Genomic DNA, 14,958 nt, shown 5'->3' with positions numbered 1-14,958 from the left:
GAACAAGGGGGTGGTGGGGAAATGGAAGCAATCCTCAGCTAGGGTAAATCTTTATAGCTCCATCAAAGTCAATGGAGCTAAGACAATTTACACCAGCTGAGGATCTGCTCCCAGGAGTGGCGTGTCTGCAATCCACTTATCTGTTTGCATTTTCCGTACTTGGAATACTGCCAAGGGGCTCATCACCATTCCCAACTAAAGACAAAGCACAGTAGATAATGGTTGGCATTATGTGGGGGTTTACATCTTCCTCCAAAACATCCTTCGGTAGCTGCTGCAGGAGATGGCAGAGCCAACTGCAGATGGGCCATTGGTAGCTGGAAGTTCTTTTGTTAATGCAAAAATATAAACACTTAAAATCAGCTCTTGCTCACAAAATTAAACTTTTAAATGAAAAATAAAAGAGAAAATTGCTCTGGGGTATTGCTGTTTCACTCTTGTGGTTTATGAACTGCATGAAAGGGAAGCATTCCCTGTAGTGAAATTACAGGTCTCTTTTTCTATAGGTCTTACATTAAAAACTAGCTGAATCCAAAGTGGACTAGTTTACTGGATCTGAAGAGCCAATTATTTCTGTTAAGTATCTGAAATTGAACTACTCTACTCAAATACAATATACAAATAATAATTACTCTCCAGAAAAGGATACTTTCCTCAAAACTAATTACATCAGGGTAGTATATATTATTTTACTACTATCAAATGTAACTAAAACTAAAGATATTTATACTGAAGTAAGCAAATGCAACTTCATAGAAAAATCTTACAAAATATTAAATGTTACCCAGTGAGGGTTACAATAAGCAAAGTAATTTTAGCACCCACAAAAACTTTATAGCAATAACTATAAATGATATTAGTATAAAGAAATGCAGAGATTACACACACAATAATTCTCCAGTGACTTGCACTTTATGCAATCATTTGTAGCCGTGAAAGTGGGTATAAAATGCTACCATTCAGACTTGGTAACAATGTAAACTCATTTTGCCCACATGTAAATGACTCCACAATGTACAGCAGAATGAAGCATCAATCCCATCTATAATACACAAATACTTGTGGGTATGTAATCAGCAAGGTGGTTTAACTCATTGTTTTCATGGTTCTAGTACTGTTACCTGTTCTTGCCCTTGGGCTAATGTAATCTTGGAGAGAAATCTCACTTGGGAGGAAATATTTTGTGGCAGGTTGATTAAAAAATAAATAGGAAGTATCTGAAGCTTCTCAGAGTCTTGAACTGTTATAATAAATCCGGAGGGAAATATAATAGTGGGAAGAGTGCAGCTAAAGTGCAGAAGAGTATATGATAAAAATGATTGATCATATGTTTCTGCAATTTATCTTCATTACACATGTGCGATATGATATGTATGGTATTACACATACACAATCACTCATAGTGTATACAAAAACTACATACTAATTCCTCACTATGTTCATTTAACATGTAATGGAATATTAATCTTGAGTAACAGAAGTTCAGATTTTTGTTTTATGTTCTCCCCCACACAATTTTTCTAGCACCATAAATGCAATATTTCTCACTGTATGTCAGTCACTTGATTGAATATCACAATACAAATTAGGGATCTTATCCTGAGTTTGGAGGAACTATTCATATCAGTTAAGAAAATCATGTGTATAGTGTTTGTAGGATGGGTCCTGTATTTCCATGTAATATGAAAATGTTTCCCAAAAAGTTTTACAGCTCAAAATGCATTCATTTTAAGCAATATGTCATTAGCCAAAGAAATGGATTCAGGCAAAAACTTGTTTGTTAGTTTATGGAGATATCAGTACAGGCTATATGCACTTCTCAAGTCTTGCTTTCTGCCATTTGAGAATCTTTTACATTTCAAGTGTTATTCAATATGAAAAAAATCTGAACATCTGAATTTAATAGCTCTCATCAAAACCATTTTTGCAGGAAGTACCATTCGTATGATCTTCCAGATGCTGCAAATTAAACTATAGTGTTATGGTTTTAAGCATTTTAAGAACAGCACTTTCCAAAAATGGAATATAGTTTCTGATAAGTATAGAATAGGAAAAAAAGTCACTCCAGCATTCTATTAAGATATAATTAAACTGAGCTTTATTTGCCCCTGACTGTAATTAATATAGCTTAATGGGATAATAAATTTTGTTTTCTCTTTTCTAAAAATGTTCCTATTCCTTTTGCATCTGTCACATATTTCATTTACTGAACATCTGAAATAAAACATCTTCTGCGTTCTCACCATAATGCTTCAGCCGTGTCAGGCTTAAGATGTCAAACCTTTCCCCAAAACACCAGTATATATGATATGCCTCAATTTTCAGTAACTAGGGGAGTCTATTATTCACACTCATGATTTTCATTTTCCTCAAGAAGCATGTCAGTCTGCCTAAATTGCTCATTATTTTGCATACCTCAAATGTATTGGTTAAGAAACAGCTCCAATCCCATGGTTTTTAACAACATAGAACATCTATCTTTTAAAACAAAATATTTCTATCAAAACCCAGCATCCTGTAACAGGCTCTGCCAGGACTAGACATTAAAACACGCAACTAGCTTAAAAATCTAATTAAACTGAAATCTGCAGGAATTTTAAATTGCAATTTGCTTTTTGCTTAAGGTAACAGTACAGAGGTAATTCTACTTTGATTACCCCTCTTCTAAACTGCCGAAGTACTGAAGGAAGGGAAGGGGAATGTAACAGAAGATGAAAATCTTCTTTTTTGTACAGCAGCCTCTGTGCCATTGTGCCCCAGAGCACAGGATGGAGAACCCGTGTGTGTGTGTGTATGTGTAAGAAGTTTTCACAAAAAACTAAAAATAGCAGAGTGGATGGGTGGGCTAGCAATGTGGACGGTGGTGGCACAGGCTAGCCCTCCTCCCAGCTGAAGTCATGTGGGCTTGTACTCACATGGCTACCTCTGTGCTTCAAAATCCATACTGTTATTTTTAGGCCACTAGCTCAAGCAAAGCTTGCGTGCATCCATCTGACTAGGCTTGCAGGCATGCCTCCCAAAAATTTGAACGTTTTGTTTGAATTTCAGAAATAGAAGTCTGAAATCCATACAAAATACAAAATGAAGGCATCTAGGAAGGAGTACTGCAGAACGGGATCTAGGGGTCATAGTGGATCTCAAGTTAAATGAGAGTCAACGGTGTGACACTGTTGCAAAAAAAACAACCAAACAAAAAAACCCAAACATGATTCACAGGAGTGTTGTAAACAAGACACGAGAAGTCATTCTTCCACTCTATTCTGTGCTGATTAGGCCTCACCTGGAGTATTGTGTCTAGTTTTGGGTACCACATTTCAGGAAAGATGTGGAGAAACTGGAGAAGGCCCACAGAAGACCAACAAAGATGATTAAAGGTTTAGAAAACATGACCTATGAGGGAAGTCTGATATAACTGGGTTTATTTTGTTTGGAAAAGAGAAAACAGAGGGGATATTATAGCAGTTTTCCAGTATCTAAAAGGGTGTTACAAGGAGGAAGGAGAAAAATTATTTTCCCTAGTCTCTGATGATAGGATAGGAAGCAATAGGCTTAAATTGCAGCAAGGGAGGTTTAGGTTGGACAATAGGAAAAGCTTCCTAACTTTCAGGGTGGTTAAGCATTGGAATAAATTGCTTAGTGGGGTTGTAGAATCTTCATCATTGGAGCTATTTAAGCGCAGGCTAAATAAATGTCTGTCAGGGATGATCTAGATGGCGGTTGGTCCTGCATGAAGGCAGAGGATTGGATTTGATGATCTCTCGAGGTCCTTTTCAGTTCTAGAACTCTATGGACTCGTCTACACTGGCCCCTTTTCCGGAAGGGGCATGTTAATTTCAACTATCGTAGTAGGGAAATCCGCGGGGGATTTAAATATCCCCCGCGGCATTTAAATAAAAATGTCCGCCGCTTTATTCCGGCTTTTAGAAAAGCCAGAAAAGAGCGTCTACACTGGCCCCGATCCTCCGGAAAAAGCGCCCTTTTCCGGAGGCTCTTATTCCTACTTTGAAGTGTAGACGCTCTTTTCTGGCTTTTCTAAAAGCCGGAAAAAAGCGGCGGACATTTTTATTTAAATGCCGCGGGGGATATTTAAATCCCCCGCGGATTTCCCTACTACGATAGTTGAAATTAACATGCCCCTTCCGGAAAAGGGGCCAGTGTAGACGTAGCCTATGATTCTATGATTCACCATCTAACATTGCTGCTGCTATACTGTACCTGTGAGCCACACTGCCAACCGTGTGATGGAGGGGGACAACTAATAATTAACATGGTATGTTAAATGGAGTAAATCTTTGATTTTAAATCAATTTCACTTTAATTGATGTGCACCTCAATGTCTGTAAAGACTTGTTCAAGGCCTGGGAAAACAAACATTAGATGATTCATCACTGGCAAAATGAAAGCACGTCCCTCTCATGAAATGAACCTATAAATCTTTGTTACATTATTTTACTGATGGAGAGCGAGTTCAGTGAGGAATGAAAGACTATGATAACTGTGCTTGGTAAGGTGTAGAGGAAAGAGAGAAGATGACTCAGATTGAGGAAGAGTGTGAAGCAGTGTACAGGAAAAGCAAGCCAAACTAATTTTTCATGTTACCATTTTATCTAATTGATTACTAACTGCATCGCTAGTTCCCTTTGCCCTCCCTGAATGGATGTAGCAGAGTCCTACACAACAATCAGGGCTACAAAGTCAGGATAAAAGTGAAATAAATAGTTAGCCTGAATGAGCCAATGAGGACTTGGCTCTCACTATTACATCATAGGAAAACTGAGTCAAGAGGAACAGTAACAGCTACAATCAGAAGAGCAAATTCAACATTACAAATACTGACGCTTAATCGGGATTTTGATCATTAGTGGCCAGATTTCCCCTTGTGTTAAGGTTCCTTTGTGTCCTTCTGACAGCTGATGTAAAGTAAACCAGCCTAACGATTGCTCTATTTTATGGCAGGGCTCAGTCACATCACCCTCCTGGGCTTCACCACGCACAACAGATGATCTTGACCTAGAATTTGTGTGCCACTAGATACCTATTATCAGAACAAAAACACATTCTATGAACTGGTGGGAAATTGTACAAGAGCTGTGTTGCTTCCTAAAAATAATTGTTGCCCTTATCCAGTCAATGTGCATTAAAATTTGGGAGAGCGACAACAAAAAATATAATTCCAAAATGGACAGGCATCACTCGTTGAAGATCAAATACTTGTAAGCAGGTGAAATTAATCTTTGCCTGCCACTCTCCCCCATTAAAGTTTCTGAAGTTCCAGGTGACCTAGAACAAAAGGATACAGAAGGGGATGGGAACAATCATACTAAAACAATGAAAATGCCGTCGAAAGGAAAATAGGGAATCATTTCACAGGTATAGCCCCCTCCAACCAGTTCCTGTGCAATAATCCAGCCTTCAGGTAACAAACGTTACAGAGAATCCCAGACTGCACAGTCCCATTCTATCGGGAATGTGTGTCCTGACTCAACATACAGAACTCTTTTCTGCCACGCTGTATGTCTGGGTCAGGACAAAGAAGTTCCTTTCTGAGTCATCTACAGCATTGTGCAACTGGCTAGGGGAATTACAAGGTTTTAGTGATCATGGTTTTGGTGGTTGGTACTTTATGGGCTCTTCCCCCCATTTCTCCTCCTCTGATGAATCAAGTATTGTCAAAGGTGGGACGTCTGCGATGACTGGTCTAATAAGTATGTCAACTCCTCTGTTCCTAAGAGAAGGAAACTTGTTCATAGGTTGCACACAGATCACAGCTGTATTGCTTTTATCTAGGGAAGCTTTATACCAGAGTTTTGTGGCAAAGGTAATGGAAATAGCAAGGGTAAAGGCATACCACTTTGCCACCTACAAATGGCTTCTGATTTGAAAGAAAGAGAGAGAGAGATGTAGGTCTGGAAGGGACTTCAAGAGATCCTCTAGTCCATCTCCTCCTGCTGACACAGGATTAAGAATATTTACAATTATATACTTAGATTTATATACAATTATATATAAATCTAAGTATACTTAATCCACCATCAGCATAGGGTGGGAGGCAGGAGGAGGGATAGATTATCGTTACAGAACCTGAGATTTCTTCTAGCCCTATGAGTCTTTGATTCTATAATAAGTAATTCAGAGAATCTCCAACCTGCTGCTACCTACCCACTAATTCACACAATAAATGGAACAGATAATAATGTGATCATCCATTTTGTTATCAAGGAAAAACCACAAAAGCACCTTTAACTCAGATACAAGTATTCTGCAAGGGATGGGCACATTTTTAAGGAAAGGGAGGGCACCGGGAGAGAGGGAACTTCTTTTAAAAACAGAAAACTTTATTTATAGCTTATTTAGCTCAGGACATATTTCATTCTGGAATCCTGCACAGCCGAGAAGCAGCTACAACAACACTCAAGATCACACATGGAAGTAGGATTTGTTCATGTTGATATGAAACCTACGGGCGCCAGTAAGGCTGCTTATTTCCACATGTGCTTCTGTCTCAGAGGCAAGGCAATTCATCCAAATAAACATGGGAAGGGGAACACTTTCCTGATGTAAGACCCAATGTAAGGCACTCATCATTTAACATCCATACTGGGGAATAGGATGATGCTGGCAAAGTGACCATGCAGGTGCAGGACTCTGCTATTCCTTATGCCATCTTAGAACAACCAGTCTCCCTGCCTCTAGAAGGGGCATAATACATTCACACACATCTCTGAGGAATATTGGGAGAATTAATGAATGTCCGTAAAATAGGTGTTCGGAACCATCAGACTCTTTCAAATTGGGTGCCCAATCACTGAGGCACCAGAAAGTTGTGGAGATTTTTGAAAAAATTGGTCTTAATTTCTCTTAGATTCCCACATCTAAAAATGGGGATAATATACTCCTATCTCATAAAGCATTGTGAAGAAAAATTCATTAACATTTGTGAAACACTCAGGTGCTATGGCGACAAATGCCATAGAAACACCCATGAGGTAATTAATTCTGTATTCAGTAATGAGTTTGGTTGGTGTGTGGTAAATAAGGAAGGGGCCACACAACTCAGGCTATAAAGAAATTGTCAACAGCTACTTCAGTCAGTCAGGATATCATCTATCCTGTATACTGAATGACACTGGGGTTCTCTAGGAAAAAAAATTGTATGCGAGCATGTAATTAAAAGGTATCATTAGTCTGGAGGGAATTCTTCGCCAAATAATTACAATTTCTGTACACAACATTTTAAAATTCTCCAAAGTTGTGCATATTTTGTCAAAACTACACAGTATAATCATGCCTGTTTCAATTATTGTGGTAATGCATTTCAAAATACCTGTCAGCAAGCATGCCTATAACAATATAGACAAACAAAAAAGATTCAGGAAATGTTTTTTGACAAAGAGGCATATTAATACAGATTTCTGAGTAATAATTCATTGAAACTACAGTACCAGAAACATACTTCCCACCCCTCTCTGAAGCAGTACAAAAGGCTTGGAGGAGTCAGAGATAAGGGAGAGGCTGAGGGAGAGGGAAGTAACTGCTAGGCAGGAATCTGGATGTGAATCCAGAGGGTTGCTGAGTATGGATGGGAGAAGTATAGAAGAGGGTTTTGTTTTGGATGGGAGGGATTGTTAGGGAGTTTGGAAGCCTCCCCCATGAAGACCCTAGCCTCTCCTGTTCAGGCATATCTGCCCCCATCCCTGTTCCCCTTTGTATCCTTTCCCCATGTATACTTGCACCACCGCTCTGTGACCCCTGCCTCCTTCTCAAGTAGCCCCGCACTCCCTTCTCCCCATTCCCCTGTGACCCTGCACCTCCAGTCACACATCTCCACTCTTCTTCCCCACGTGGCCCTTTCCTCCTCCCCGTTTCCATGTGTTCCTATATCCCCACTCAGGTATGCCTACCAGCCTTCCCTATGTGGCCCTGCACCTTCTCCCCCTCATCCCCACGTGTCTCTGCATCTCCACTCAGACATCCCACCCCTTTCCCCATATAGCCCTTCACCCCCTTCACTGTTTCCATGTATTCCTGCACCCCATTTCAGCCACTCCTGCCCCCATCCCCATATGTCCTTGCATCCCCCTCCCCCCAGCCATCCCCATCCTCATGTGGCCCTGCACCTCCATCCCCATTTCCCCAAGAACTTCAGCTGCACCTCCTGCCCCACTCTGCCCCTCCAAATTGCAGTTTACATGAATCTTTCAGCAGTCCCATGTGCCTGACTCTGTCTGTTCTCCTATACCAGTGTTTCTCAACCAGTAGTATGAGAACCCTTAGGGATACTCAAGAGAGGTCTGGGGCGTATGTCAACACAACTGAAAATTAGAGAAAACAGAATTTTTGTTTTAAGCACTTTTGTTTTACAGCACTTTATTATTTTTGTACTTTTTACACACACAAATGTCATCGCTCGCCCGGCTATGATGAAGTTGTTTCAACAAATGTGTTGCAATGGTAGAAAAAAATTGTGCCTGAAAACTGTAGATACTGTGGGTACTTATAATGGTTTTTTTAAAAAAAGGGGTATTTTATTTAAAAAAAAGGTTTAGAAACACTGTCCTATACCATGCTTCCTCACTTGGCCCTGTAGTCAGGATGCCATGAAGAACACAGCTAACCACCTGCTGCTACTGCCACTGAGCTGGCTGCTCTCTGTTCTAGTGCCAGAGCAGCCACTAGTGGGCAAAAGGTTTAGCTGCAGCATCTCTCTGGCAAGGGCACCATTTCAGAAGGGAGAGAGGCTACGGCCTCATGTATTGGGGTGCTGCTTGCTCTTTTCCCTCTTCTCACTACCAGAGAGCGAGGGGAAAGTACAACGCTTGCATCACTTACTCCTCCATTCCCTCCCCTCACTAGCTGGGAGTGAGTGGGATGCAAACAAGTTATGAACTCTCTCCTCATTCCCTTACAGTGAGAGGAAGGGAGAGAAGAATAAGCAGTGTCCTGGTACATGCCTTCTCTCTCCTTTCCCCACCCCGCCTCGCCCCGCCCCATAATGGTGCGCTTGTTCTCTGGCAGAAAGCATTTTCTGCAGAGAAAAAAATCTGCAGGAGAGGAAGTTGCACTGGCCCTTTAAAAGAGAAGAGACCAGTGAATTTAGGACTAGTCAGCTGACCCCCATGTATAAGAGAAGGCATCTAGGCCCAGGGCAGGAGGAGCATGGTGAGTCAGGCTTGAGATGCAGCCAGGAAAGGGGCAGAGAGGTATGACCTGCAGTTCTTGCTGTCTGCTCCCTATGAAGATATAGGCCAGAAGGCTGGGGTAACAGCATGAAATACCCTAAGTGGATGATAATATCACCTGGGAGAAGAGGCAGTAAGAACCTGCCAGAAGGAAAAAAGGATCCAGGGACAAAGTCCTGGATGGTGAGGCTCAATTAACAGAGCATGGGAGAATTCTATCATGGGCCCTGAAACATGAGAAACTGAGAAGTAAAAAGAAAAATTATCAGGGAGCTACAACTCACATGGGAAGAGGAATGTTGTTAGGTTTTTTGCCTATGTTTGAGAACTGTCTTCAGAAGAGCTTCTAGGTATGGCAGAGGGTCCCTTACAGTACTCTTTTTTTTTTTTTTTTTTTTTTTTGCTCTAATCTATAATCATCCCTCCACACACACTTCTTTTTCTAAGGTAGCTTTTCATACCTTCCATTGTTTCAGATTACACATTCAGCAACTGGCTCTGTTGTATGTTTCAGTGGACAATGCCCTTCTAGTAGTAAACCCAATTTCCCCAACCTATTTATCCATGTGGTTCACCTGTCTGACACAAAATTACAAGATCTCTGGGGCAGGGAATTTTTTGGAGAGGTGGAGGGAGGAGGTAAAGATTGGATAGTTCCTAGCACAATGAGGTTTAGATCTGTAATTGGGATCTTATGTGGTCCTGAAATAAAAACAATACAAATAAATCTTTGAAAAAACTGCTTCATCCTTTGAAGTTTTAAATTGTAACTTATCAGAAAGGTTATATGCTTAAAACAAAATTAGATTAATTTATCAATTAGTTTGCATTTTCTCAGGATAGCCAGAAATAGTACACATTCCATGCTTTGTCTTATAACGCTGACATTTACTGATTACTTTCTAATATGGAAGCAGCCTTTTTTTTCAACAACTCTTATGCTAGTTTTTTAAAAGTCAACAATATCTAGTGATATTATTAGACTTATTACCTATTCTAAAATTATCAGCCTGTGATAAATGTTGACTCTTTAATGGGTAACTATTGTACTTTACATAATGATCTGTTTCAAGAAGACTGCTTCCTGTTTGATAATCCATTATTGTGAACTGTACTTAAGGTTGTTAAAATTTGGGGTTAATGATTAAGGACCCAATCTTACACCTTGAAATCAATGGGTCCTTTTGCCACTAATTTTGTGATGAGCAGGATAGCTTTTTATTTTCTTTCTAATTAGACAAAGTGATTGTCTTTTGGATTACAGGCAGTCCCCGGGTTACGTACAAGATAGGGACTGTAGGTTTGTTTTTAAGTTGAATCTGTATGTAAGTCGGAACTGGCGTCCAGATTCAGCCACTGCTGAAACTGACCGCCAGTTCTGACTTACATACAGAATCAACTTAAGAACCCCAAGCGTCCCCAAGTCAGCTGCTGCTGAAACTGATCAGCAGCTGATTCCAGGAAGCCAGAGGCAGAGCAACTCTGCCTCGGGCTTCCTGTAGTCAGCGCTGGTCAGTTTCAGCAGCAGCTAAATCAGGACGCCTGGGGCAGAGCAGCTGGGGTGCTGCTGGGTTGCTCCAGTAGCACCGCTCCTCGGCGCTACTGGAGCAACCCAGCAGCACCCCATCTGCTCTGCCCTAGGCGTTCTGATTCAGCCGCTGCTGAAACTGACCAGCAGCGGCTGAATCAGGACCAGAGCAGCTGGGGTGCTGCTGGGTTGGTCCAGTAGCGCCCAGAGCAGTGCTGCGGGACCAGCCGGCAGCGCCCCAGCTGCTCTGCCACAGGCGTCCAGAGAAAAGCCTGGTCTGCTGGGGGGCGGGAGGGCGTACTAGCTGCGCGCCCCCTCCCCCATCCCAGCAGACCAGGAAGACGCGGGCGGCGGACCGAGACGCACCGCGGTCCCGCCGCCTGGGTCCTCCGCGGCTTTGCTCCCAGTCTCCCTGGTCTGCTGGAGACCAGCAGACCAGGGAGACTGGGAGCAAAGCCTCTGAGGACGCCGGCAGCGGGACAGCCGCGGGGCGTCTGGGCTATCCCGCTGCCGGCTTTCCCCGCGGCTTTGCAAAGCCTCGGGGAAGCCGGCAGCGGAGCAGGCCAGGCGGCCTGGGCTGCCTCGCTGCCCGAGCCCCTCCGCGGCTTTGCAAAGCCTCGGGGAAGCCGGCAGCGGAGCAGCCTAGGCGCGCCTGGGTTGCCCCGCTGCCCGAGCCCCCCCGCGGCTTTGCAAAGTCTCGGGGAAGCCGGCAGCGGAGCAGCCCAGGCGCGCCTGGGTTGTCCCGCTGCCCTAGCCCCCCCCCCCCCCCCGCGGCTTTGCAAAGCCTGGGGAAGCCGGCAGCGATGCAGCCCAGGCACAGCTTTGCAAAGCCAGGGAGACCAGGGAGACGCGGAGCAGCTTTTCTCGTCCGGAGTACACGGGCGGCGGGACCGCGAGGTCCCGCAGTCCGTGTACTCCGGGGCAGCCCCGTTCGTAACTGCGGATCCGACATAAGTCGGATCCGCGTAAGTCGGGGACTGCCTGTATATTAGAGGTCAGATGATGTTAGTATACAAGTTCAAATACAAATATTAACCGCAGACAAGTGGTATAGCTTGAAAGACTGGGAGACTGGCAAGACATACAAATCAATTCAGCTTTCATGGTTCCCTTTGTCACTAAAATAACTTCAACTTCAATTCGTAAGGTTGAGGATATGTATAATGTAAACAATAAAAAAAATTGCATTTCTCTAGCACCATTCATCTGAGGTTCTCAAAGTACTATGCAAACACAAATTAACCCCAGCTACCTCACAGATGTATGGTAACTGATTTGTACTCATATTTAAAATAGCACTAATGGAGGTACAGGGTCAGTGACACAGCGATGAACAGAAATCCAGAAAAATATACTGACACTCAGCACTGTCCTCACCACTAGGCAAGTCTCCTTCAATCAAATTAAGTAGACTGAAAAATGAGTAATTTAGTCCATATATATTTTCAGAACAATAATTGATAAAGATTCCTTGTAAGGGTTTTTTTTAAATTAAAAGGACTCAGAACTAGAACATTAATTGGGGGAAAATTTAACCAAACTATTTTTAAAAGTGCGTGCGTGCGTGTGTGTGTGTGTGTGTGTGTGTGCGCGCGCGCGTGAGAGAGAGAGAGAGAGAAAGAGACTTAGCAAGAAAATACAAGAAACTCAGCTTTCTTGCTGAGCTCTGCAGGAAAGTTTTAAGAACTATTTTGAGGGATCAACAAGGTCTTTGGGGATTATCAGGAATGTAGAATTGCATGATGCAAGACAAGAACAAAATCCAAGGAAAGTTTTCACTAGCCTCTTATAATTCATTTGAAATTATCATTACTATTATGTAAAAAGGGAGTGAGATTAATTTCCCAAAAAGGCTGTAATAAAGGTTCCATATCAGGATGCATAAAGATTAGAAATAGAAATAAACTTTAGTTAAGATTTAGTTAACATTTTTATTAATATTCATTATTCTGAAAATTATATTTTTACACATGGTTTTCTCCTTATGCTTTTTGTTGGTTTGGTTTAGTTTAGTTTCTACCAAATGTGTCATTCTGGTTGTGTAATCAAGAGTGATTTTTCCTGGATGTTTCACATATTAGCATGGAAACTGTGATTAGCATTCCATAAAAAAAAATGCTCACCTGAAAGAACATGAGCAAAGCATTGGGTTTAATTCACCAGAGTTAATGCAGTGAGGCTTATACTGCATCAAAAGAAGAACCTTGCCACCAGCAAAGCTCCCTGATCCCCAGAGGTAAGTCACACATATAGGAGGAACAAAGCAGTGTGGGAGAGCAGATTTAATTCCCATCATAGTTCCAGCACAAACCCTTTTCCAGTGGGAAAGTCTTTAGACAGGTATTGAATCAGAGGACTCCTAAGCATATGGGCTAAGCTTTTTTGATGCTCTGCTGTGCTGATTTTTTGTCATGTCCCTAAAAATGAGGTTGTGGTCACTTTGCTTCCCTGTAATCCAGCCTCCATAAGGAAACTCTGACCTCTTGTATAAGGCAGCACAGACCCTTCAATGAAATTTTACCAGCATATCTTTTCGTCCCGTAATAGACTGATCCAACTCCTTGGATCTCAACACTGTCAAACAACGAGGAAGTTTTGATTAAGTTCTAAACACTACATCGTAAAGCTATCTGTATCTTAATCAGTACATAAGCACTTAGAAGAATGTACAGGTTGTAACTCCCTTAACTAGGACCTTCTGGTCGGCAACATCTGTGGTCCAGCAGAACCTCGGATGTTCCTGGACCACAGAGCCCAGGTATAGGGAGGTTAGGCTGGGGGACAGGAGCAACGGAGTGGAAGGGGACAGTGACTCAGCCAGGAGCTGGGGGAGAGCACAGAAGGGCAGGCAATGCAGGAAGGAATTCTGGCCCCTGCAGCTGGGCAGTAGCAGGAAGCCTGTAGCAACCATGGAGTTCTGGCCCTGGCCACTGAGTTTGGGGCCAGCAGCAGCACCTGAGGAGCTCCAGCCCTGGCCGCGGAACTCAGGGGCCAACAGCAGCAGCTGCAGAGTTCCACCCTGGTGAAAGCCACAGAGCTGCAGCCTGGGGAGCCACGGATGGGCAGGCAGCAGCAGGCTGGACTGGAGCCCTAGCCAGGGGCAGCAGGGCTGCATAGGCCATGTTAGGAGAGACCTCCCCTGGTCCGGCAAATCCCCTCGTTCAGGTCCTGAGGGTGCCGGATGAGGGAGGTCCAATCTGTAATGGGAGGAACGACAAGCACCTTAGATACATAAAAAACAGGTCAAGCCAGACAAACCTGATAACACACAGAACCTGAGCAAAATTAGAGGGTGAGTGGACAAGTGAAAATAATAACTTAATATAACTGTAAGATTACATAGACAAGGCAAACATGTCCCCAGGAGATTTCACATATCTGCAAGCATAGGTACAGGAAGTTCAAACACTTTCCTTGGACTTCTACTTAATTATTTCATAGATACATATTTTTTAAATGTATGGTATCTTGTCTTTTTAGTGAGACTGTTGGTACATTGTTGCTGAAAAATAAATACTAACATTGGAAATATGGTGACTAATTAAGATTACTGTAGGAAGAGATTAAGTTGTCAGACTCACTGAAAATGGAGCATAGTTACTTTACTTAAATTTAAATATCAAACTGGGAAGCGGTACCAAGTGGCATTCTCTAAAAGTTTATATTTGGGGCTGAGGCTATATAACATCATCCTGAATAATTTGGAAAATTGTACATTGATTAAATGTACAGGAGACACAAGATAAAGTTAAGCTTCAACATAGCAGGTGGGTAGACTGAAAATAAAGAGCTAGAAAGCTGAGAGAGATGGGCGTATTTAAGTGGGATGAGATTTTAATATAGATAAATGTAGAATAATAAGCTTGGGGAAAATTAACACCCAGCTCAAGCAACCAAATGGGAAAATGCCAATTTTCATTAAAAAAAAGTTTCCAATAGATTTCACAGTTTATTCACACTATGAGAATTCACACTGGGTATATGCATCAGGTCTGACAACTTGTTTGCTACATTCCAGCCTGACGTGATTTCAAAAGGAAGAAAAACAGATTCCCTGAAAGCCTACCTTTTAAAATAGAATATTAATGTCCTTTAAATATGTATATAGTGCTCATGAAATGTACCAGATTTAGAACTTCATTAACAGAAGTGCAAACTTCCATTTTATTTATCCACCAATGAGACACACAGGGACCTCAGTAGGGGGAGAGTTCAGTCTGCAACCCAATTCCTACTTTAGCAGATCTATTC

At 42.3% G+C, this 14,958-nt stretch overlaps 1 protein-coding gene across 2 annotated transcripts in view; it reads right to left on the bottom strand.

Moving 5' to 3' along the window:
• MPPED1 (metallophosphoesterase domain containing 1) overlaps nucleotides 1-14,958 on the bottom strand; it is an 89,398-nt gene that overhangs the window by 28,838 nt on the left and 45,602 nt on the right. The window lies entirely within an intron of this gene.

This window comes from Pelodiscus sinensis, chromosome 1, assembly GCF_052426305.1.
Source record: "Pelodiscus sinensis isolate ZL-2025 chromosome 1, ASM5242630v1, whole genome shotgun sequence".
NCBI lineage: Eukaryota > Metazoa > Chordata > Testudines > Trionychidae > Pelodiscus > Pelodiscus sinensis.
Note: the sequence above shows the minus strand (reverse complement) of the source record. Positions and strands in the feature narration are given on the sequence as shown.